This window comes from Stegodyphus dumicola, chromosome 5, assembly GCF_044657685.1.
Source record: "Stegodyphus dumicola isolate Sdum_Otavi_A_Nest chromosome 5, ASM4465768v1".
NCBI lineage: Eukaryota > Metazoa > Arthropoda > Arachnida > Araneae > Eresidae > Stegodyphus > Stegodyphus dumicola.
This window is the reverse complement of record NC_140772.1, coordinates 67,696,561-67,720,229: the sequence shown is the minus strand read 5'-3', so window position 1 is coordinate 67,720,229 and position 23,669 is coordinate 67,696,561. Positions and strand designations below refer to the sequence as shown.

General features: G+C 30.7%; 1 long non-coding RNA gene and 1 pseudogene across 4 annotated transcripts in view; one reads left to right on the top strand and one right to left on the bottom strand.

The window, feature by feature from the left end:
- Positions 1–23,669, bottom strand: part of LOC146997126 (cullin-5-like) — a 194,861-nt pseudogene that overhangs the window by 69,143 nt on the left and 102,049 nt on the right. The window contains exons 3-10 of the transcript XR_015041138.1: positions 21,824–21,931; positions 21,030–21,094; positions 20,752–20,884; positions 14,158–14,289; positions 13,943–14,051; positions 12,685–12,699; positions 8,288–8,460; positions 3,931–4,092 (exon numbers count right to left, since the gene is read on the bottom strand). The product of XR_015041138.1 is annotated as a cullin-5-like (transcript). The remainder of the gene's footprint in view (positions 1–3,930; positions 4,093–8,287; positions 8,461–12,684; positions 12,700–13,942; positions 14,052–14,157; positions 14,290–20,751; positions 20,885–21,029; positions 21,095–21,823; positions 21,932–23,669) is intronic.
- The window catches only part of LOC146997127 (uncharacterized), a 165,268-nt gene that overhangs the window by 50,249 nt on the left and 91,350 nt on the right, over positions 1–23,669 (top strand). The window lies entirely within an intron of this gene.

Sequence of the window (23,669 nt, the reverse complement as noted above, 5' to 3'; positions counted from 1 at the left end):
TGGTAAAGCACTTCCCAGCCCCATCGCTTGAACAAATCAGTCACAGCTTGCGCTGCATGCGGCCAAGCATTGTCACGCAAAATGAGAGGAGCATTCTGCAGAAAGTGTCGCCGTTTTTTTCTCAAAGCTGGTCTGAGATTGTGATCCAAAAATGAGCAGTAATACTGCGCAGTGACGGTCTGCTGTGGGGGAACGGTATGTGTTAGAATGACACCATCACAGTTGAACATGATAATCACCATAACTTTCACATTGCTGGGGTTCTGACGAAATTTCGAATGTCGTGGTGACCTGTGATGACACCATTCGTTTGATTGGCGTTTCAGTTCTGGCTGGTACGATCGCGCCCAAGTCTCATCCAGCGTAATGACATGCCGTAAAAAAGCATCTCCTTTGCGCTCATAGCGCTCCAGGTGGGTTCTGGCAGCATTGTATCGTAGCCATTTCTGCATTTCCGTCAAGTGATGTGGAACCCATCGTGAAGCAATTTTTCTTATGGACAGGCATTCCTTCAGAATGTGCAACACAGTCATATGCGCTAATCCTGTTTGTCCAGCCAGCTGATGAACCGTTTGGCGGCAATCACTGTCCACTAGTGCGTCAACAGCTTGCACGTCTGCATCGCTGACACTCGGACGACCTGGCCGCAGCATGTCTGCCACGTTTTGGCGTCCTTCATTGAATGCTTTCACCCATCTTGCTATGGTTCTGTAAGGCAATGCAGATTCCCCGCAAGCCTCTTGATGACACTGTCGTGCTGTATGACCTCTGGCACATTTAATTTTTATCCAACAACGTTGTTCTTTATGTCTGGTCTTATTTCACTTAATAGAGCAATAAATGGTGGCGACACAAAGTGTATAAATAAATCGATCAACTCTAAAAGAATTAATGAGGTATGCAGGTCGATCATATATAAACGAGCCTTTATTGGCTGAGAGTGGGGAAGGGTATTTGTGTGTGATTGGGCATTTGTAGTCGTTAGGTGGGGATACCTAGAGTAGGGAAACCACATCAGCCAGCTTGTCCAGTGCTTAAGTGCCCTTACAATGAGTGTGCCCATCTCTCTGGAGCAACACATAATTATAAAGTTTCTCTGTGAAAACATAATTATAAAGTTCTCTGTTCGTCTGTGAAAACATGAAACCAGCCGAAATTTACCGCAGACTGCTTGCCCAGTTCGAGGAAGCTACGCTTTCATGGTCAAAAGTGAAGGTTTGGTGCAACCAATTTAAGCAAGGCCGTGAACGTGTTGCGAATCAAGCACATCCCCGTCATCCTTGCACGAGTGTGACTAATGAAAACATTGCACGTGTTCGTGAGCTTAGCGAATGGGATCGACGTTTCCCATCGCTTCAAATTTCGGAAGAACTTGGTGTCAGCTATGAAAGTGCCCAATCAATCATCAGAAAGCATTTGGGCTTCAGAAAAATCTCAGCACATTGGGTTCCAAAGGTTGCTGAATGATGATCAAAAAGCCACAAGAGTTTGCATTTCTCAACTGCTTCGAACTCGTTTTGAAGAAGGGGAAGCTTTGCATAAAATTGCCACCAGTGATGAGACATGGGTGCATCATTACACCCCCGAATCAAAGCATGCAAGTACGAACCAAAACTCGATGTCTGCGGGGAAAATGTTGGCCATGGTTTTGGGGATTGAAGGGGTGTCCTACTGGTAGATTTCTTACACGGACGTCAGACCATCAACGCAACCTACTACTGCGGTCTCTTGGATCAAGTCAAGCTTCAATAAATGCAGAAAAGAAAAAGAGAAAGAAATGAGATTTAATCACCAAATCCATGCAGATTATGTCGCTGTCTTTTTAACACATAAATGACAGCCATTGCAGTGACAAGATCTAAACATAATGCATGAATTCAGTAGCATGCATTTGAATGCATGAAATTTCTACACAGGGGAAGATTCAACATAGCAATTGCTCCCACATCCACAATAGACCTACAAAGCAACAACTCTGCATCAATATATATCTCATTCTTCATTTTTCACAATCTAACAATAATGCCTAGCATATATTGATATTTATAAATATTCATCTAGAGACAATGATTTTTAACAAATGATGATTGTCTTTGATACTTTGCTTATTTTATGATTAATTGAAAATAACAGAGTTTGTCAAACCAATTCATAAAGTTCAATTAATTACTTTACAAAATATTCAAAACAATTATGATTTCTTTTGCTAACAAACATTAGTTCCTTACTTCTTCCTAATCCCTCCTCATAAATGCCTTTCATTTTCAGTGTACACGTGAGATTTCATAAACTCTCAGTGCAACAGATAAGTTGTCACAATTTGACAGTTACTATCACTGTGATACTGTGATATTATTACAATAATAATAGTCAGAACAATATCAGGAAACTCAGAAATGCAAACAAAAATATTCAAATACCACATACATCAATGATTTTCATTTTATAAACAAAATTCGTCATACTGAATTTAAGGAAATGTTTACAACAAGTTATATTTCATCTATCAAATTACCTTAGTCTGGATATTTGCAATAAATTTTGCTGACTTTGACTGGGTTACTGGTTAGAGTTACTGGGCTAGTGAAATAAACTTCTCTAATACTTAATTTTAAATGCCTAATATTCTCATTTTTCTCCTAAAAAACTAGTACAAATGTTTATTTACTTATTATAGAAATACCTTTAAGCGAAATGTTTACAGAAATAACTCTGTAAATTAATGAATATCATGTTATTATGATAGTCCTGTCTAATTTTATCTATGCAGATCCATCTTTATTCTTCAGTTATATTCATTTGCATTGACTCATTCATTATTACACATCAACAATCTGAAGAGTTAATATGAGAGCAAAATAAACTGGCCACCATTTTTAACTTACTCAAGTACTATCATTTTTAACAACATATTTTCAATGAATTATTTAATATTTTTGTACTTTGCAGGTATATGTATATTTCAGTATTTCAGCTTGTTCTTCAGTATAGTTTCATGTAATTCCTTAATATTATTCTTTAAATTTGGAATTTATTTTCAGAAGTACAACTACTTTTTTCCCCCTTCTTTCTCTCAATGCAACTTTTATCATAGTCAGTGTGTTGAATTTTAAATCTTACTTCTCAGCAATATGCAAACAGATAATTTCTTATTCAGACTGTATTTTTCATCCTCAATGGCATTACTTGCCATATTAACAAGTATAAATTAACAGAGTTATATACAGAAGCTGGTTTCAGAAAATCACCCTGAACTCTTTTTTCTAAGCATTGAGATATCCTTTCTTTTTGCATTTCTGTTTTCAAAGTTAAAAATAAAATTTAGAAAAATCATATATTAATACTCATTACAAAGTTAAGGAATCAAATTAACAAATCAAATACTACACTCAAGTTTTAATACATTTCAGAATCAGCACTAATAGATATGAAAAAATGAAGGGTAAAGTATAGAAGTATGTCTCTTAATAACATTTTGCATTACAAATATCAAATCCAAGCTTGATATAACAATACTAATAATGTTTTAAGTGATTCTACCATACCTGCACATAGATTATAATTACACATTTACTAATTAATCTATAAATATCAATTTATACTCTGAATGAATCTTATTAATGAAAGTGATACACAATAACAAGAGAAGTTGTCCTCATTTCAAATTAAGAAAAAAAGCTTTAAGATTATTAAAATTTTATAGGAAAATTTTTTATATAATTTTATATTTTTTTATATAATTTTTATTTTTCTAACAGTTTTTTCTCACGTGCACTTTAATTAATGAAAATCTCATGTGGTTGTAGATTTTAATTGATGGAAATATATTTATGTTCAGTAGTGTTAACTAATAAACCTATATCCATCCATTTTCAAAACTTAAGAAAATGAGTAAATTAAAAAAAAGCAATAAAAACGAATAAAACCTACCCATAACGTTCTTCTTAATTCAGCGTCAGAAAGTTCTGTAGCCAATCGTAGATTTTCAAATGTTATTCTGTCATGCGGTCGTTGATTGCAAGCAAACAGAACTGCCATTTGGAATGCAGTTACATCTAAATCAAACTTTCCAAGAGCATTGTTAAAAGTGATCTATTTAAAATAAATAAAATAAAATAAGGAACAAAAGAAGTTCACTGATAATAATAGAAATACAGGAAAAACATTCTGATGATGTTTTTAATGATTTTTTAAAGACAAATTTTTGCTTTTAAAATTTTAATTCAAGATTTCAACAGCATTTTTCAAATGGAATATTATCTTGATGGGTGTCTTTTATGTTATAATGGGATCTATCTATTTTCCAAGTGGGAACATCTCATTTGAAATAAGTAACACTTTTCTGTAAAATTTCTAACAAATTAAAGATATAAAATCAGTTTTCCATAACAGAATCATAAGACTTTAAGGATTCAATATGTGAAACTTAACCAATAATGAGAATAAAATGAGTATGGGCAACACCTCCTAGAACTAACTCAAGGCCACGGCGCGCAGTTCGTGACGTCACTGCAGTAGGGATACTTTCGTCCTCGCCAACTTTAAGGGTGCCTTCTTAAATATCCATTTGAAAGGCTTATATAAAAATTGAAATTTTTATATTTAATTCTCATCGTTTATAAATCTGGAAAATACCTTGCTTTCATTAGAATGTGAAGAACCGAGATTTTTATTTTTAGAATGTTTTTGATACGAATAACTAGAAATTTTAATTCCATTAAAAGTTATTACTGATGTTACTAAATTTAAGCGCTGAGAAACTCTTGTTAACGAAAGAAACTTCACACTTAATGAATCGGAATTTTATTTTTACGCAATAATTAAACAGAAAGACAATTTAAGACATGAAGGCAGGATATAGATCCTAAAAAATTGAGATAAATTCTAACTGATTTAAATTATGAAGCTAATTTACCTGGAATCATGTAGCAACATAAAATCATTAGTTGAAAACAAATATAATTAATCAGAGATGTTTATTGGTCAAGGGTCATATTAATTATACTTACAACAATTTATGCCTTGACTAATAAACATCTTTGATAAGTATAAGTAATATATCTTATTTTTGACATATGTTGCCGAATAATAATAAATACTCATGTTTGAAACAAATAACGCTAAGCTTGCAATGATTTAAATAAGTTTTTATAATTATTTGAGACATTAGGTGCACAGAGAGAATTGCATATTATTTTGCATTTTAAATGGCAAATATCAAATCTCTGATAGAGGTCTGATATAGATCTAAATAGCTAACCTCTGATCTTTACAGGGAAATTTTATAACATGATTTAGCACTATTGTGTGGAAGGCAAATGTAACAAATCCTAAACTGGAATGTAGAACACAACAAATGAAAAACACAACTATCATTGCATTATTACTGCCGAATAAAATTACTAACATATAATGCCCTTAGGATGCACTAAATTATACATTACAATTCGAAACAATTTATACAGAAATACTTTAGATAACATGTATATGTTTATTTTCAATCAGTCAACTAAAAAGAGGAAGGATTGTTCCAATAAAGGAAAAGAAGAAAATCATCGAAATTGTCTTTACAGTCAATTCAAAATTATTCAAAACTGTCTGTAAACGGGAAACAATAAATATTGCTTTTTTTTTTTTTTTTTTTTTTTTATCACAGACTGCATTTCATCAAATAAAAATGTATGGCATAATATTTCATAAAGACTACATTTCTATCTTTAGAAAGAACTTAAATTGTAGTCTTTATGAAATATGATGCCATACATTTTTATTTCCATACGTATGTATATGCATGCGTATATATGTATGACAATATATTCGATTTCTTTGGGAAAAAAAAAATTGCTTCGACATACTGCTATACAAAATATACAATTTAAAATAATATATTTGGGGTGAAGAAAGAGAATTTTAGGATTTTTAACATATATATATATATGAAGTAATTAAATTTAAAAATCAAAACACAATAAAAAAATTTCATGAACTTTAACATATACACATAGAAAAGTTGCATTGATATTGCACTATACAAGTAAATGAAGAGGGAATACATAATGAATACCTTTGACAAAAAATAAATGAAACTCAGAATTTCGTAAATTTTAATACGTGCAAATATATAGAAATGCATACATTCCCTGTAGCAGGTAAAAATTCATATTTTGGTTTGTTTATTCTACTAAATAATATAAGTTAATGTTTATTCACGACTAATAGAAAGAAAATCATACTTATCTATTAATTGTATAAAGTGAAACAGGTACTAGTTTTGAAGAATAATGTCTAATTAGATAGAAAATTCTTTTGTCAAATAAAGTGTTGCATAAATTTAATTATTTACTTACAAAAAATACGAAACACTTGCATGCAAAGATTGTTATAATCGGATTTAATTATCTAAACTAGAATTAAATACAAGATTTTGTAAAACTTCATATTTAATTATTTATGTTATATTAAGTGAATTTTAAGAATATCAGGCATGAACTCACAAAAATTTAAATAGCGTATTTTTTCGCATTAACATCAGAAACAAAATTGGTATTAGTTACAGATATATTATCAAGATTTTTCAAGGTCTTCGGATTTTAATAAATACGCTGTTCCTGTGACAAATGTATCGAGATATTTAAATGCAAGCATTTTGCAACATACAAAATGTATTTACCATTTTGAATTTTTATTAATCCTACATTTAATCTAATCCTACTTTTAAGTCACACATTTGTTTAATTTACTTAACTTGGTAAATGATGCTATTTACTACAAATTGACTAGCATGACGATAAAGAATGCAATCTGCTATAGATTGAACGATTAACATGATGATAAACAGTACTATCTGCTATAAATTAAATTAATCATCATACTTATATAATCACTATTAGACTTACAATAAGATTAAATATGTTTACTTTCTATAAATGTATGTACTCGCTTTAGTTTATGATAATTATAACATACTTAACACAGAAGCACTTTTTAAAGCACAGATAAGTATAAACTTATTCATTAAAGGGAAAAAAAAAAAAATGCAACTTACCTTCGAAAATATTTTTGGCTTGAAATTGCTTCTATGAATCGCCTTTATTCATTTATTTAAGAATTCTTTCTCTTTCGGAAAAAAGGAAACCTGTACTTTTGGACCATTTGGATATTTCCCTTTACAGTTAGGTACACAGCATGTGTAAACCATATCAAAAATTTGAAAAACAAATAATAAAGTGGAATACTTATAATATAGAAATATCTGAAAAAAGAAAGAAAATGTCGACTGTTCTTATGGACGATTTCTGACCAAGTGACCGTCAAAACTCCAGAAATCCACCCACCACAGTCCTGGGTGGGGAGAGTTAAATGAAATACAATCCCTACTGACACTGACATCACACCTCCTCTTGGGAAACGCGCCGTGGCCTTGAGTTAGTTCTAGGAGGTGTTGGTATGGGAGACTTCTCAGTAAAATTATCATTCACACATGACAGAAGATTGAATCTTCTCTCTGCCAAAGCAAGAACACTAGGAAGTTTAACTTTCTCCACAATTCTACTTATTACCATCAATATGACTTGAGTTCTGCCAATGCAATAATACAATTAAAAAGATATTTCTCCATAATGCTATTTATGACCATCACTGTGACTTTATAATCTTAAGTAAATCGTTAATTGTAATGTAAAGTAAATTGTTATATGTAGGTTTTTCTAAATTCACATTCTGTAAGTTACATTTATAAAATTATTCTGTTATGATACTTGCATTTGTGCTTATTCACTTACCAACAAGAATTAATTATCATTCTGAATATTAACAGTTATGGAAGATAGTCTGAACTCTCCAATATATTATAATATATTTATATGCTAAAATACCATTATTTGTTATTTTCATATTTTTAATAGTCGATAGACTTGACAAATTTTAAAAGTAACACATGTTATGACTAATATATTGTTCTAATTTATGCACAGTCTTGGTATAATAGCAATATTCTAAAGCAGGATTTATCAAAAACTATGGTATATTACATTATTTTTATAGCAAAATTTTTACACAAAAGATTTAAATGAATGGTCAAAATGAATACAAAGTGGCCCATATACTGGTACATAATATGTAACTTTCTCATATTTATGTTGGTACATAATGGTGTATATATATATATATATATATTATTCTTATTTATGTGGTACAAAACTAAATAAGTTTTAGAATCCCTGTTCCTAATCAGAGTAAATGTGAGAAAGTTGTATATATACAACTAGGAGAAAAAATAAAGTCTTACAGTGCCATTTGACATGTGATGATACCACTGAAGTTTACGACCACTGTGTTTTTGTCTATAAAATTCTTCTACTTCAGGAATAAAATCTTCAAATTCTAGAGGCAATGATACTTGTATCCGTTCACTTCCTCTAGCCCAAGCACCAGCATTAAGAATTTTCACATTGAAAGAACCTATAAAATGTATTATGAAGAAAAGAACAATAATACAAAAAATTATAAAAAAATATTTTTAAAAAATTATTAATAAAGAAAACAAGTGGAATAAATTGATATCAGGAACTAACTCATGAAAAAAGGCACAAAAATAAACTGCTGGATTTGAAAGTGACATAATGCATATAAAATAAAAACTCATATTTATTTTATAAATTAATTACATGGATGATATGATTAAACTTGCATGCTGTTTGGCATTTCAGAACACCTAAAGTTCAGTACTGTGAATAATCATTATGGGTAGCAATAACTGCTGCTATGTGACTTGGCATACAGTGGAGTTAAATCTGGGTATCAACTAAAGATATTGCATCCATGAAGCATTAACACTTTGCCAAAGTCCATCTGTTGTAGTTATTAGTGGTTATTTTTGCCCAAGCCTCTGGCCAATGACAGAGCAGATGTTTTAAATCCATAAAAATATCCTGAACATACTGCCTAAAAAAGATATGGAAAATGCTATCTGTTGAAACAATGTCACAAAATGTGTGAAGCATGCAATCACATATTACTTTGCTGGTAGCTGACTCCACAAGTGATCTCAACATTTAGGTCTATTGGAAGCTCTAACATCTCTTCAATGTAATATTGGCTAAAAAAAGTACTAGGTATGTATAACAGATGCAAATGGGACTTGTAGCACATCCCATTCCATAATTACAGGTGCTCAGTTGATATGATAATGTAAAATGACTCCAACAATCAGTTCCAATACAAACATGACTATCATGCGGCTGTATGAAAAATCATGATTCATCAGAAAAGATGGATGCACACCATTCATGAATCCATGCACATTGTTCAGTGAACTATTACAATCTATACCAGAGATTGGCAAACTTTCAAAAAAAAACAAGGGGCCAGATCACAAAAATTTTGGGCTGGGTAGGCTTCAAAAAAAAAGTTTAAAACATTTTTTAGGAAGTGATATTTTTATAGTTATGCACATTTTGCTAATATTTACACCACCCCCCTAAAAAAATTCATAAATAAATAAAATAATTTTGTTTATTAATAAATATATAATGGAATAAGTTAAAATTTTATACTAATGTGATGAATACAATTGTTTTTTTCAAGATAATACTTTATCATATTGAAGTTCGAAGTTAGTACTTCCAAGTTAGTACTGCCAACTGTTAATAATGATCTGAGCTGCGACTATACACACTTCATTTTTGAAAATTTCCTTTCACATTGGTAAGTAATCCCAAATACAGATATAAATTGACATTAATATGATTTTCTCTTTTTTTTTAATGGCGGGTACGAGCCATTTTTAGGGTTTTGCCACTACTAAGGCCAGAAGTGGTGGTCATTTTATTACGGAGGCATCTAATAGGCAGACACTGTTACCTTCTATGAGAAGACAGATAATTTCCATCCATGCCTTCTTCAGGATTTGAACTCGGGATCTTCAGTACTGAAGTCTGTTTCCCTATGATCATATTTATCATCTGAAAGGTATTTATATAACTGAGTTAGATCCATTTCTTCAACCATCATTTTTAGCATATCATCATTCTGCAGATCAATCACTTGCATTTGAAGGTCCTCAGTTGCACAAGCAAATGGATTTTAAAATATGGAGATGTCTTTGCGCTTGCAAAAGATCCAAAAAACATTGTTGTAACTTATGTTCACAAAATGTACCTGTCACAAATTTTGGGGGAATGGAGATTTCACACTTTTACAGTATGGAAAACAATTAAACTCATTTAACGTGATTTTTCAGCAATAAGACAGACAGAATTCATTTCACATGTGAGCATAGCAGTTATGCTCATAGGTGAAATGGTGTATTGTGTTGTATTTAATTATGGTAAAGCACACTAGGGCTAATATAAGCACACTAGGGCTGCCTAAGGAGAGGGATACCTTCATGGAGGACTTTCTAAGGGTAGATTGGCTCGTATATACATTATATATGGAGAAAACCACAAAAACACCCATGCAGCCAGCCCGTTCGCGGGATTCGAACCTTGGACCGAACTACCAGTGTTCAGCGACTTTACCGCTCGGCCGCTGTTGGGCCATACGTGAAATGAATAACAAATTTAACTTAAATTAGAAAAAATAACAAACAGTTAAATTAATAAATTTAACTTTAAATTACAAGCCTTTCCTTGTAATTTGAAGTTAAATTTGTTAAACTATCCCACGATATCTGTAAGAAATCATAATTTCTATAGTTATTCAATGTTCTATAATAGTGGTTGGACACTTTTTCTCATTTCGAAAAATTTCAATTATTTCAAAAGTCTCAAAAAAAAATTTTCCATTGCTAACACATCAAACTACTGTATGGTAGAGCAAATCATAACCTTTCACTTTGTTAGCTTTAATAAACAAATCATGAAACTGATGATGAAAGTGAATAAAATAGCTTACACAACTAGTTCAATGAGACATGACAGATTGAAGTGTTTCTCGCAAACAGTACGCAAATAAATAATACAAGGATTTTACCCAGATATGTTTAACATTTAGCTTCTTCACAATTATCCAACTAATACTTTCCCATCCTACATCAATTGTGATACATTTTAACTCATTTCACTACAAACTGTGTTAGTGTTTTCTCAACTTCCCTGAAGATATCTTTCCCAGTAATTGTTCCATGCAGATCATTCACAGAAGCTAATTCTTAGGTCACCTCAATATTGATTCCTTGAATAAACAGCAGCAATCTGGTTGTGTCACTAAAGTCTTTCAATACATCAACAGCCAACAAAAATGAAAATTTTTGCTTTGTCTTTTAATTGACTATTAATGCAGTTAATAATGTGCTCAACTCTTTTAACAGTTCTCGTCGAATGGCTGGCAGATCAAAACAAATGCATTTCCTCTGGGCACATTTCTTCAGCTATCACAAACAAACATGATTTAATAAATTCATCATCAAAACATATTTTTTTTCCTTTTTCTTATCTTTTTTATCTCTTTTTATCCCACAGGGCATTAGCCTTTTGGCCTTTTACGTTGAAGTCAGTTTACTTTTCAAATTGCTACCACAAAATATTAGAGCCCTGTATTATATTTAAAGAAATTAAATAATGAAGAATTTGCATAAATGTATATATGTTTCTTGCACTATGATAAAACAACGATACCTAGAGCCATCAAATTTTGAATAACAGAAGTTTCCACCTGAATATGGGCATCTGGAAGCCCGAATTTGGAATTTGTTTTATTATCTATTTCATACTTTGTAAAACTTTAATGAACTTTGTATTAACAAACTCAATGATTTCGAAGCAAGCAATGGCAACACTGTATGGGGGAAAAAATTTTATCTCCAGGGCATGAGACTGTGTATCAGAAATTCCAAAGATATACTCATTTCAAAATTATTTTGCAATACTGCCATTAAACTGAATTGAACTTGAACCATTAAACTGAATTTAATGGTTCAAGTTCTTCACGAACATGATATTTAGCAAATACAGGTAACACAGAAAACGTTAAAAAAAAGCTTCTTTGGGCGTAAAGTAAAATCTGAAGGCCTTCCGATTTTTTTTTTCTTTTTTGGCAGCTTATAAATGAGTTGTTCGTAAGTTACTTACTGCTTCATTATAAATTTTTAATTTTGCAAATAAATCATATTGTAATGAAGCACTCTATTTTAAACATTCCAGTTTTAACAATCATTCATTTTCTGTGAACTTTAAATATTGTTTTGAGTGCTTAGTTTGGTAAGGATATATATTTCACAGAAGGAACTACGCTTTTCACAGAGCTATTATATTATGCAATAAACACAATACTTTATCATTTAATTTCATAGCCAAATATTCATTCTGCTTTAATACCACAACTATCAAATTTCACTTTCCACCTTTTACGTCCACTTTTCCAAGGTCTTGAGAGTGAAATGAGAGTAGTTGGTAATAAGTAAAATAAAATGAAAATAATAAAACAACACAGAGTGCTGATAATCACTAAACACCAAAAGACATGACAAACAATACAACATGTACTACTAAAGAAAAATTGAGAAAACTGGCAACATTTGTTCTATGGCAACGGCAGATTATAAATGCAAAGATGTGATCCCAATAGTTATTTTTTAGAACTTCTCAACCCAATTACTGGCAGCTGCATTAAAATTTTTTTATTTAAATACAATATTAAGCTATGGGCTGTATTAAAGCAGGCTGCAGGTCAGATTTGGCTCACAGGCCAACCCCTGGTCTCTACTATAAACCAGCGGTTCTCAACCTTTTGATGAGTGCGTACCATCTAAACAAAAATTGAAAACCTTTAGTACCACCACTACAAAATACTACTACACCACCACTCTTGCATAAATTTACAAGTGTTAGAGAAAAAAAACTCAACTAGGATGTTGGGGTTTTAATTTTTGAATTTAATAGTTAAAAATACTTAGCTTCTTTGCATACCCCCTATTTTTCTCTTGCATACCACCAGTGGTACGTGTACCACTGGTTGAGAACCCCTGCTATAAACCATTAAAGAAAACAGAACGATAGCCACTTTGCAAACAGTAGGTAATGCTACAAGCAATGTGGCATCATATGTATGGGAACTGACTGCTGTGTCATGCCCCAATCCCAAGGGTTTCTGATATTGCTGTACCATTCACAAGCAGTAAATGAATAAGACATTTCTTTTCTTTAGCTCTTTTAACCAGCCATATAAAAAAAATCAATGTTTCTTTAATGAAAAATTATAGAAAGATTAATTCAAAAAGTCTGACCAAATTTTCAGTCTTACTGTTTAATAAAATTATTTCTTGAACAGTATCTTCATACATAAAACAGAATTAAATGATAAGCCAGTTTTTAATGTATAGGAATGTTAAAATTACAGAAGCTACCATGATGAAAATTTTATATATTTCTGGATATACATATTTTAGATGTGCAAATAAAAAACGTATCATGTGTGTGTGCACATTCTGTCTGTCTACCACAAGAATATCTCTTAATAGGACGTCTATAGCTGTCTGTTGCTAAAGAAATAAGCTCTAACCCATTTTGGTAGTGATGTCTCAAGTAAATGCATTTAAGTTTGACAACTCAATGTCATTAATGATAAATTGGTGATACAAACTTTTTTATGTTTATTTTAAGCATAATACTCATTATGTCTGTAATTGTTTTCTCCTCCCTCCCTGAGCCAAAATTCACCAGAAACAAATTAACAATAAAATTTTACCTATTTGAAATATACGAGGCCTATTACTATAATGACCATTCTTAATAGCTGATTGTTCAAAATGGATACTGGTATAATTATATATAACATTCCCATTAATACAATACACATTATTATTTTATATAACCATATAAAAAGTAAACGAATTACAGACATATTCCTAAGGAGTACACATAAAATGTTAAGAAGCATGGATATAAAGCACCTTATCACCTTAAAAAAGTGACAAAAATTTGTAACTTACCAACCCAAGAACCACTATTTCAATGAAGATCTTTAAAGTGCTGATTAACATCTTTGTTAATGTTTACATCTTGAAACATCCTTGCTAATTTGTTTACATAATCAGCAGGCATACCAACATCCTTTGGTGTGAGGGGATAAATAAATAAATAAATAAAGGTTAATAATAAGCAGAATTTTATATATTATAAAACTCATATCAAGATAAAAATTTAAAACTTTACTTACTCTTAACCATTCAACCATAATTTTGTCTTTCTCACTGTCAGCTGAAGACTCGAGAATGAGACGTCTTGTGAGATGAGATTTGTAATACCTCATGAAAATATCCTTATTTTGAACATACTTCAAAACTAAAAGCTGAAGAAATAAATCGGAGAGATGAACATGTGTACATATGAATTTTAATTTTAACAACAGTATCATTTCAATCGGCTTTAAGCATCTTTCTGCTTCAAATATTAGTTCAGAGTAATCAATATTTAAAAACCAGGAAACCATTTCTACAAATCTGATAATATTAAGTTCTGATAATATCTTTAATTAATAAATTAGCCTGCAGGGGCCTTACTGTTGGTAAACTTTTCATTTTTTATTATCTTTTAAAAATTATCTTTTTTTATTACCTACATCAACCTTAAAAGTGAAATTTCAAGACTCTACCTAAAAATATTTATATATGCAGCATGTAAAATTTCAATTAAATAAAGCATTTGGATTAACTGTACAGATGCCTACACCTACAATCAGAATGCTAACACACAAACTTATTATTGTTTCATTATAGTACATAAATCTAGCAGAAACAATACTTTTATTGAACATAATTTTTCTAATAATTACAGAAAATATGCATAATTAAAAGATATTTCATGGACACATAAAACATATTTTTTATAAAAGTTTATAAACTTGTAAAGAGATAAATCTATAAGATCTAAATATTTTTCCTCTTATGATTTTTGGAAATAAAAGATAGTAAGCATTGAGAGTTAGTATACATGGGTTTGTACAGATTAATGAATCAAAAGGAAATGTAAACAAAATAGTTTTAGGAAGGAAAGAATGGCTTCCTCCACAAATCTCAACAGCAAGCCATACAACAGTTTTCCTACAACTTGCAGAGAACTTAAGGAATAATCTTACTTGGAACAATAAACTGCTCTGGTTGGAAGAAAAACATAAAATAGATTAAAAAAATTATTGAAGTTAAGCATATAAAAAGTGATTTCCAAAAAGAAGAGCATTACACAATGCATAAAAAATGTGAAATGTTCATTCTAGATGCTGTCTAATCATTTTAACCCTTCAGAGTTATGGATGTAAAATTCCATATTCAAGGATGGCTTTACCACTTATTATAACTGAAATTTTCTGCCAGATGAATCTAATTTTGGATTGCATGTGTATTGGAAGGAAAGGATTCGAGGTACAAAGTGAGAGAGTCATTCTAGAATTATAAGAAAGAAAATATATTTATGACATTTCGGAAAACTCTGAAATTTCTAATGCTTCAAAATCTGTAATGTTTGGAGGGTTAAGAACATGATGATATGCTTTTAACTAGGTGATATTATCGATTGATGTATAAGAAAAATACAAATAACAATGTAATACGTAAGGCTAATGATTAAGCATGATCACAATCCACCAGTAGCATGGACTAGGTCAGCTCTCTTTTAGATCATGGGTCTCCAAACTATGGCCTGAGGGCCAAATCTGGCCCGTGAGCACTAACGATCTGGACCACTAGGGATTTCTTTAAAATAATGTTATAAAATTTTAAATTACAAATAGAATATGCAATAACTGTTTCGTATAACAGCCAATCCAGAAATACATTGCCTATCATGCACATTCTTTGTAAAACATATTATACATGGTTCATAAATCTAGCATTGTAAATTTCTAAATTTACAATGAGTGAAATACTGTAACACTGTATGTATAAAAAATCTCACATGGACATGCATGACCTCCTCATATGTCCTTTAAATTATACAAATTTTTTGCTGCATTTCATTTAAACTTATTTCCTTGAATTCCATTAGAGATATATTTCTCACTCACTTTGCGACAAGGCAAAAATACATAAAAACTCAAAACAACTTCAAACAAAGCAAGAGTTTAAATTGTAAACAAATGGCACATTCATTAGGTTTCGTAGCACTTAAACAACTTTTAAATTGTTGATAATTCTACAATTATTGCATGCAGATTAACTAAAGTAATAAAAACCTGACCCGAAATACAAGAACACCATAATTCAGTGACTTTTAAAGGAAAAAGATGCACAATTTACAAACATATAAGAATAAAAAAAATTAGCTCATCGAGCCAGGTAACAGAGTGCGTATATATATACATATATATAGAGAGAGAGACTTTTGATGCAGCAGATTGCAATCAAAAAGGGAGGTGCACAACTAAATGTTATAGCAGTGCCATATAGAGAATTTAAGACTACTTGTTTTTGAATTTTGCAAGATACATACGTACAGACATCATGAAAAAAATCTCTCCTAAATCCATTTTGGGGGAAAGAGTCTCTTTATTCTGTGCGTGCGTACACAAAAAATCATTTAAATAGATTGAAGAGAGGTCAAAATGGATATTTTCATTAAAACATGATATCCTAAATTTTTTACAATTACAATACTTCGCACTTACTTAAAGGTTTCGTGTGTTATCTTTCTAACTTTTATAGTACTATGCTAGGTCGGTTCATAGAAATTTTCAGTAGTGATTTTATTTAAAACTTAATTTTTGTTCTTTTTATGTAGTAATTTATTTTAATCTTGGAGATGTTTTTTTCACACAAAACTTACCCAAAATATAAAATACTTATGAGAGAAAGTTTGCCTCAGAGAAAAGTGTAAATAAAATACACTGATAAATTGTGACAATGGGGAGATAAAACTACTGAAAAGTAAAGTACATAAAGAAATCTGTAATATTCTGGGACAAAAATATATTTTTGAAAATGTTTAAAAACAGCTTTAAGAAATTTATATTAGGTGAAACTGCATAAATGTCTAAAAAACAAGACTTTTCATAAGATCATAGCACATAAATCCAATCACAAAAATCTCACTCCCTCATTTAAAAACATGTATGCTGTTCCTCATAAATGCTGTTCATTATAAATGCTGTTCATTACAGTGGTATGATGAATTAACTGGATCGTAGCTTTGTGAAAGAGCCAATATGGCCTACTGGCTAAAATGTTTGGAGACACCAGTTTTAGATCATATGACAGAAGAATCAAAATGTATCTAATACATACAATTTTGGATCTACTTTTTTTTTATATATATGTTTTCAACCAACATAAAAGTTTAAATTGTTTTAAAAATTCTTATCTCTATAAAAATGAATGCATATTTTTGATAACAGTAAAATTATCCAAAATATGTGTAATACAATTGATTCTTGAATATTTAGTTTTTCTATAAAACAGATCAAAAAAAATTTCATATTTTTTAAACAATGAAATGAAAACTTCATCAGGATGGCAAAATGGACAATATTTACAATTTTGGATCTACTTTTTTCCCATGTTTTCAACCAACATAAAAGTTTTAATTTTTTTTTAAATTCTTATCTTTATAAAAGTTAATGCATATTTTTTATAACAGTAAAATTATCCAAACTATGTGTAATATAATTGATTCTTGAATATTTACTTTTTCTATAAAACAGATCACACAAAAAATTTTTATTTTTTAAAAAATTAAATGAAAACTTCGTCAGAATGGCAAAATGGACAATATTATGTTTTTGAGTACCCCCCCCCCAAAAAAAAAAACATGCCAGTTTTAGTTCTAATTATTTAATTAGGAATGACTGATGACATAATTCAATAACTGATACTTTTAACAGATATTAATCATATTATATGGTAATATTAATTGGTGGTAACTTAAATATTCATTACTGAATAATAAAGAGGGTGTTTACACATTTTCAAAATAATTTAAATAAAGAATTGAAGAAAAACAAATGTTTTGCAGTAAAAATTTGAGGCCACAAATTATTCATTGAAACGAGAAAAATGGTTTGATTTTTTTTTTTTTTTTTTTTAATTTTTCTTTCAAAACGTTGCTTGCAAACAAATTGTGGACCGAGGAATATGTTTTTGCGCTTTCCGAAGAGTAATATTCCTATTCCGTAATTCAGAAACATGGTGAAATGAATCACATTAAAATTTCTAAGTGGAAAATAAGCAATATTATTCTTCAGAAAAGGAAAAACCATCAATGGACCTTCTACATGGAAAGAAGGTTCCAAATGAATACCAAAAAAAGGTACATACTGTTTCTAATGCCTCTCAAGTTTATTCTTATTCTGTAATTATGAAGCTTAGAGCAATGTATGCTATTATATTTTCTAAGAGCAAAATAAGCAACATTATTCATTGGACATGAAAAAAACCGTCAATTATTACTTCTGCATTGAAAAAACTTCAAGCAAATATTCAAAAAAGGTACATACTCCTGTTTCTATAGTTAAATCATTAGTAACCAGAGAAAATCCGACGATGCAGAAATCAATTGTAAAATCTTTAAATACATCCGTACCAACAATAAATAAAACAACAAACCAAGACTTACAACTTTAAAAAATCTAAAAAGCATAATGTTCACCAGCTTTGGCCAAGGCATGTGGCTCAAGACACAACAGCTTGCAGAACCCTGTATGAAAACTATTTAGCAGGACATAAATGAAAATACATTGCGACCTTTGCTGAAGCATGGTTTTACCTAAATGATGGCAACAACTAAAAAAATGTTTTATTTGATACTGAAAAGGAAGAGAAAAAGAAACCATAAACTTAGTTCCGTCAATGCATAATTAAGTTTCTGTAATGGCTTTATGATTGCCGCAGGATTCTTTTACAGTAGGAAAATAAAAAGAAGAAGAGCAGAAAAAAATTTCAACATTAATTCACTATCAAGAGAAAGTTTTATGACCGATATTGACAATAGAAATTCCATTTCTTTATGCCAGTGACTTTCAAAGCGTAAGAATTTATCAAGACAAAGCAAGAAGAATTTATCAAGACAAAGTCATACTTTGAAAAGTACCACAGAATTTCTTGAAAAAATGAAGACCGATCATATATACATATAGTACAAAGTCCGTAATCCGGACGTCCATTATCCGGAATGATCTATAATCCAGACCTCAAAATCCAAAAACTTTTTTTGTATGCTTTATGCATGCTCGTTATTGCTCGTTTGCGCATGCACGTTGGGAGGATGTGTCTCCAGACACATTAAAAAATGCTTGGCATAATTTATGGCCAGCTACCATATTTCATGGTGACCATATTTCATGGTCATTCATAGCCGCGAATTTAAAGGTATTCGGACATCGCAAAGTAAAGGTGAAATTTTCCAGTTATTGGATTTTGTAAAGAAATGTGGAGAAGCGATAATAAATGAAGATGATATAACAGAAGTTTTTCATTGGGACGACAATGCCCCAATTATCAATCAATTAATGGACAGCGAAATCTGTAGTATGGTTCTAGATCCAGAAAATACCGCTTCTGATAGTGAAGAAAGTGACAGAGAGGTTATTGAAAACAAAAAAATTTCGATTGATAAGTTAGTCGGTATTCGCAACACAACAATTACAGGACTCGAACAGTGGAACTTTGTAACTGAACAAGAAATTATGTCTGTTTATAGAATTAAAAAGAAAGTATTGGCACAAAAAACAAACCAACTTAAACAACTTACATTGAAAGAAATGTTTAACACAGTAAACAAATAAATATTAAGCTTTTTTTTGTAAATTTTGATACCCTTTAGATCATAATTGCTCTTTATTTCATAAATTACAGTTTCATATTTTTAATTGTGTAATTTCTGTATGCAATCTTACCAGATTTAAATTGATGATCTATGATCCGGAAAAACCCCTAATCCGGATGAAGTCCTGATGAGTCCGGATTATGGACTTCATACTGTATATACCTTTTTAACGTATTCGAACAAAGTTCCCTGACCTATGGACTACTGTGTATCTAGTGTCTCAAAATGAGCTCTTTGTAAGTGCTACCCACCACAATTGATGAACCCTGGAAGAAGTGGAACAGGAATGGAGATCAATACTGCCAAAATTTTATGGAGAGTCCTTCTATCATGGAAATCAGAAGAGCCCTTCCATCATAGAAATCATGACCCAGACTTACAGTCCAGTAAAAAGGCTATCAGATCGAACATTTAAAAAAATACTCTTCACATTTTAAACATAAATTAAATGGCCCAAAAATTATTCTAAAAATGTGTATACACCCTCTGTAATAAATAAACGCATTTTCATAAGATATTGAATAATTAAAGAAAAGAAGAGAATTCCAGTTTTTATGAAATCTTAAGTTTATTCCCTGTTGTTCTTTAAAGTGGTTAGCAGTGCAAATGCCATATTATAGGACCTGAATTCGATTCCTGGAGAAGATATGGATGTTTGTCAATTCCCCTTTACTGGGGTACAATATTGAATACCCATGGACAATACTTCTGAGGATGAAATAGCTAAATGAGTGATATGCTCAGCCATTCTCAACCAATGCTTAATAAGTATGTGTCCACCCAATGGGGGAAAAAACAAATCTCATGCATTAATTTGAAAATTAAGTATTAATTTAAAATAAAAAAATTATTTTCATCAAATTTTACATTAACTAACAAAAATTTGGTATAGTTATGTAATGCATACATATATATTACATAGAACTGTAACTTAAAACATTTAAATCTGTCAATTATATTTTATACCTAACTACTGATAGCAGAAAATATAAATACATACCACTCCTTTTAATTTTTTATCAACTTCATCTGATGTCAATTTTTTGGTGAGAGAGGTTTTCCTAAGCAGCACATCACAATAATTAGCTAAAAGCTCGGCACAGCGAAATTCTGGTTGAGTTCTGTTGCCAATCCTGTAGAGAAGAACATTTAATATTCGGAAATTATTAAATAGCATTTTCTAACAAAGTGAGCAGAGCTACTTCAAAATGTACATTTTTATGTGACATTAAAATTAACAATTTATGAATTTTATGTGAAAAACACATATGATCTTACACTTTTTGCTTTGTAGACCACTCTAAGCAGAAAACAGATGTATCGTTAACAACTTCCTTAAAAGCCTGTGAATGAAATATTCTTAAACAAATAAAACAAAATACTAATTATTATTATTATTATTATTATTTACTATACACCTATTAACTCTTTCGCATCGATAGAGACCCAAATCTGTTTCTCTCAAACATCTGAAATGCCTGTATATACAAATTTTTGTTGGAATGGATTTTCTTTTCCCATTCAAAGTAGAATGCTACAGCATTAGCAATAGCTTACTTTTTTAAGTGAAGCGATTACTCTCTTGTGTGGTTTCACCCAGCGTGCAGTTTTCCCTTGGGACACGACTGCAGTTGAAAGCATCAATAGTGAAACATTGACAATACATAAAGAAGAGCAAAGGCACAATTCAAATAACAGAGCTACTTAATAGCTTCAAAAGAATGGTTGGTATGTCATTTAACAACTCCCGAAACCAATGCGGCATGCACTAACATGATGAAGAAAAGCACCAGGTAGAAATGTATTCAGACATTTGAGCAACCTGCTTATATCTGAATGGTCAGACTTCGATGTTTCAGGTGACTTCGATGTGAATGAGTTAAAGCTGATGGAATATTTGCTGAAATTACAGGAATACCACAAGAACATTTTTTTTTTTTTTTTTTTTTACTTTTACTTTTAAGAAATACATAAATATATTTTTCCCATTGAAATATTTCTGTTAAATTTGATTTTAACTAGAACATGCTATATGGTAAATATCTCAGTTATAACATAAATATGAGCAATACCTTATCTCTTGATGTTAAAAATCTAGGATCGTCATTAAATGCTTCCTTGACTAGCTTGCTAAACCTTGCAAATAATTTTAATAATTGTTCTACATATTTTTCAAAGTCCTGTAAAAATAAACACACCAGAAATATAATAGTAAATAAATAAACAGAAATTTAAAACAGATGCTATATAATAACAAATGAACTTTATTTTATGGTTCAGTTTCAAACACCAAAATACTTTTAAAAATTTATATCCTCCACAAATAAGATCTATAATTCTGATTTTTTTTTTCCACGCATAAACACAATGCTAGTTGCTTGAGAAAATAAATAACCTTTTAAATTTTTTAAAGTGACTTGGCATAATTCATAGTCTCAAATCATAAGAAACTATTGTATCGTGTGTAAATTTCTCTCGATTTTCAAACTGAAGTGTATTTTCTTGTAATTATTTTGTTACCACTGATAAAAAATGACCTTGATTCAAGCAGATGTTTAAACACAGTCTCTTCCACTCACGCTGTATAATTCTAGAGTCTGTTTTGGCATAAATTTTGTTCAGTACAGTGCTAAGAATTGAGAACTTAAAAATTCATTTTTGTCATATTATGTTCTTTTAGTTTAAAAAAAAAAAAAAAAAAAAAAGTTATTTTAATGGCTAGTCAAATTTGTGATGTATGTAGAAAAAATGCTGTTTTTAAACCCACAGTTTGAAGCTGCTTTGAAACACCTAAAAACCGAAATTTCAGCTTCGGGCATGGTGCATGCTCTGGACAACCATGCACAGTAAACAAGGACCTATAAAAGAAGCTATTGCTTAAGTTTACATGATACAATTCAGGAACTAATAGACAGACTAAATATTCCAAAAAGTATAGATCATTTGAAGAAGATCAGGCATGTAAATCCACTGCAACGTAGGAGTACCCCATACTTTATCACAGAAGAATACGCTTGCTCAAGTTAGCAGGTAATTCTTTGCTAAAAAGAAATAAAGAAGCTCCTTTTTTGAAATGACTCATTAATGTACATAAGTGTACAAGAAGTGTATAATATACTATAACTATAAGAAGAAAAAAGATCACAGGGTAAACCAAACAAACTTCCTTTAGCAACACTCACAGAGGGCACATCCCAAAAAAGTAATGCTTTGCATAAAAGAGTCTGCAAATGAATTGCATACTATGAACTATAGCCACTAAATCAGATAATAAATTTTGAAAATTTATTCCAAATGGCAGTTTATAGCAGCAATAGAAGCAAAGCATGAAGAACTGACCAACTGTCCAGGTGGGCCCCAGATTTCGGTGAATGTCAGACAAAGGCATGGAGTACAGCTGGAGGGCTTTATGACATTATCCTATATTTACTAGATTTTGATCCCTTCAGATCACTTCAAAATTCTATGGACAGCCATCTACGTTGACTGTAAAACAGAAGTCATTAACTTCTTTATGAATAAACCTAATGACGTTAAAAAAAATATTTTGCAGCTGCCAGATAAGTAACTAAAAGTCATAGAACAAATTTGTGCTTATGCGATGAATTTTCTTGTGTTTTGTAATCATCAAAATGTTGCAAAATTTTCCAGAAAACCTATACTTTTTACATTGGAGCTGTCTTTTGGAATCTTGTAAATTTTTTAACCATCAACAAGATAAATCATGTAATTCCTAAATTAAGCTTACTAAAATAACTGCCAAGAACATACCAAATTTTACCACTCCAAAAGAAATTAAGGATATCATTAGAAAACTTTATAAGGAAAAAAACTGATGTGAACACCACAATGATTTCCTTGTATGGCTTATTAAATTATACACATTTTTTGCTGCATTTCACTTAAACTCATTTCCTC